Source organism: Arachis duranensis, chromosome 4 (assembly GCF_000817695.3).
Source record: "Arachis duranensis cultivar V14167 chromosome 4, aradu.V14167.gnm2.J7QH, whole genome shotgun sequence".
In the NCBI taxonomy this organism is placed as follows: Eukaryota; Viridiplantae; Streptophyta; class Magnoliopsida; order Fabales; family Fabaceae; genus Arachis; species Arachis duranensis.
The window spans coordinates 24,163,340-24,166,255 of record NC_029775.3 but is presented as its reverse complement, the minus strand read 5'-3'; the positions used below and the strand labels follow the sequence as shown (position 1 = coordinate 24,166,255).

General features: G+C 37.4%; 1 non-coding gene across 1 annotated transcript; it reads right to left on the bottom strand.

The window, feature by feature from the left end:
- Window positions 1–2,571: 2,571 nt before the first annotated feature.
- Window positions 2,572–2,678, bottom strand: LOC127747047 (small nucleolar RNA R71). Its single transcript, XR_008008852.1, has one exon. It is a non-coding gene; the product is annotated as a small nucleolar RNA R71 (small nucleolar RNA).
- Between the last annotated feature and the right edge of the window lie 238 nt (window positions 2,679–2,916).

Genomic DNA, 2,916 nt, shown 5'->3' with positions numbered 1-2,916 from the left:
GGGTGCTCCAGTGTGTTTATAATGGTGTAGAGTGACCTTTACAGATAAGATAAATTGGTTATCTTATCTTATCTTTATCTTTATCTTTCATGGGAACCGCCCTTATCTCTATAGGCTTGGGCTGCCTTTGGATTGGGGTCGTGTTCCTCTATTTGGGCCCTTTATTGGGCTTTCCTGTGACTTGGCCGAGCTCTTTGAGAAGAGGTCGGGTCATCCTGACCTAAAGAGGTCGGTCGCTTTGTTTATAGAACATCCCGGGTCGGACAGCTCGACCAAGGTATGAACACTAACTATTTTAATCATGCAAGATTTAATTCATGGCAAACTATGTATGACTAGACCCTAATTCCTTAGACCTTCCTAGTCTCCTCTAAAATTCATTAACTGCCAATTCCTTGGTCAATTAATTCCAATTAGAGGGTGATAATCAATTTCTAGTTTATATGCCAAAAGAATCCTAATTATCCAAAAATAAGGGGATTATATGTCACATATCCTGTTAAGTACAAACAATTAGAAATTCAGTATAATATATTTTCAAGCTGTTGTTCAAGTAAAGAGCTTTTCCATGTTTTACAAGAACTCAATTAGAACATGAGTCATACTTCCATTCCACCCATATTCATAAAATAAAGAGCAAAAACAATTATTGAAATATAAATCAAAACATGAATTAAATTAGAAAGATCAAATGAATAAATCCATACAAATAGACAAAGCTCCTAACCTTTACAATGGAAGATTAGTTGCTCATGGTTTAGAGAAGAAAAATAAGGGTTCTGGTAAAAATGTACTCTCTTCTATCTGATGGCATCAGATCCCTTTTTATAACTAATGCTAATAAATTTAAAATCTAATTATCTAAAATTAAAAATAATATCTTTTCCTAAAAATAAGATTAGAATTTAAATTCGAATTAATTAACAAGTCTTCAGTTGATGGGTGGGGACCACTTGATTTGTCCATTCTGTAGCTTTTAATCTGTGTTTTTTGGGCTGAAAGCTGAGTTAAAACAACCTAGAAATTGCCCCCCAGCGTTTTCTGTTAATTCTACAGATCGCTTATGTGACACGTCTGCGTCGTCTACACGTTCGCGTCATTTCTGCATATTCCAGTCCACGCGTTCGCGTCAGGCACGCAATCACGTCATTGCGATTTCCTCCATTCCGCGCAGTCGCTTGAGCCATGCGTCCGCGTCGGTATTCGCTGGTCATCTCCTTGGTTTCTTCTCTTTCTCTGCAAAAACTTTATCAAATCCATCGGAATGCAACCTAAAATAAATAAAATTGCACAAAATTCAAAATAGCATCCATAGTGGCTAAAATATAATTAATTCTTAATTAAACTCAATAAATTAGATGCAAATTCACTAGAAAAAGATAGACAAGGATCTCACGCATCACTATCTTTACAATTCTGTCAATCCCCACTCCCATTTACAATTAAGTCATTTATGATTTTGCACTTTACCTTCTTGCCATTTCCTTTTATGCATTTTACTTCTTCCCTTTACCTTTGAGTCATTTACTTTCTTGTTCATTTACAATTCTGTAATCATACTCTATATTTCTCAGCTTGACTAATTCACCAATTGATTAAAATTGCTCAAATCTACCAATCTCTATGGATACGATCCCACTCCATTGTGGGTTATTACTTGATGATAATTTTGGTTCTCTTGACAAAAGAACGAATTCACAATAAAAATTTTGTGGGGTGTGAAATCCGGTCATCAAGTTTTATGGTGCCGTTGCCGGGGATTGGTTTGAATTTGACAATTACTAAATTGATTGGAGAGCTAGATTAAGCATTTTAATTACCTTGTTATTTCCCTTCAAGTTTCTTTTCTCTTCTTTCTTATTTTGTTTTTTTTTTCTTTAGTCATTTTAGCTATTTATTGTTCATATTTTTTTAGGCTTTTTACTGCTCTATTAACTGTTTGATCAATTTCATCAACCAAGGTAACCACTAACCTCAACAAGAGTTTTCACTTCACTTGTCCTCTGCTGGCTATTTGTTGAATGTATGACAGGTAGAAGGGGAGAGACTTTATCCTCCTTCGATAGTGAATCTGAGAGGACCTTCGTTAGATTAAGGAGGGAAGCAAGAGGCAAAGGCATAGTTGGAAAGGAAGTAGTGGAGGAAGAAGTTGGAGCTACTATGGAGGAAGAGTTGCATAACCATGTTGGAGAGGAAGCTAGCAATCATATTGGAGGCTCCTACATCAATCCAAATCCAGGAAACTGTGGTAGCAGCATTCTGAAGCCAACAATCCATGCTAACAACTTTGAGTTGAAACCTCAACTCATCACACTTGTTCAGAATAATTGTTCATATGGAGGGGGTGCCCAAGAGGACCTAAACCAACATCTCACTACATTCTTGAGGATATGCGACACTGTAAAATCCAATGGTGTACATCCTGATACCTACAAGCTACTCTTATTCCCGTTCTCACTCAGAGATAAGGCAACAAAGTGGTTGGAGGCATTCCCTAAGGAGAGCTTGACCACTTGGGAGGAAGTTGTGAATAAATTTCTAGCAAGATTTTACCCTCCACAGAGAGTCAATAGGTTGAGAACTGAGGTGTAAACCTTCAGGCAGCAAGATGGTGAAACACTTTATGAGGCCTGGGAGAGGTTCAAGGACTTGACAAGGAAGTGCCCTCCGGATATGTTCAACGAATGGGTTTAACTACACATCTTCTATGAAGGGCTATCATATGAAGCAAAGAAAACTGTGGACCACTATTTAGGGGGGTTCACTCAAGAAGAAGAAAACTATTGAAGAGGCCATAGATGTTATTGAGACAGTAGCCAAAAATGAGTACTTCTATGCTTCAGAATGAGCTCAAAAGAGAGGAGTGCTGGAACTCAACTCTATGGATGCCTTGTTAGCATAAAAAAAGGCAATTGC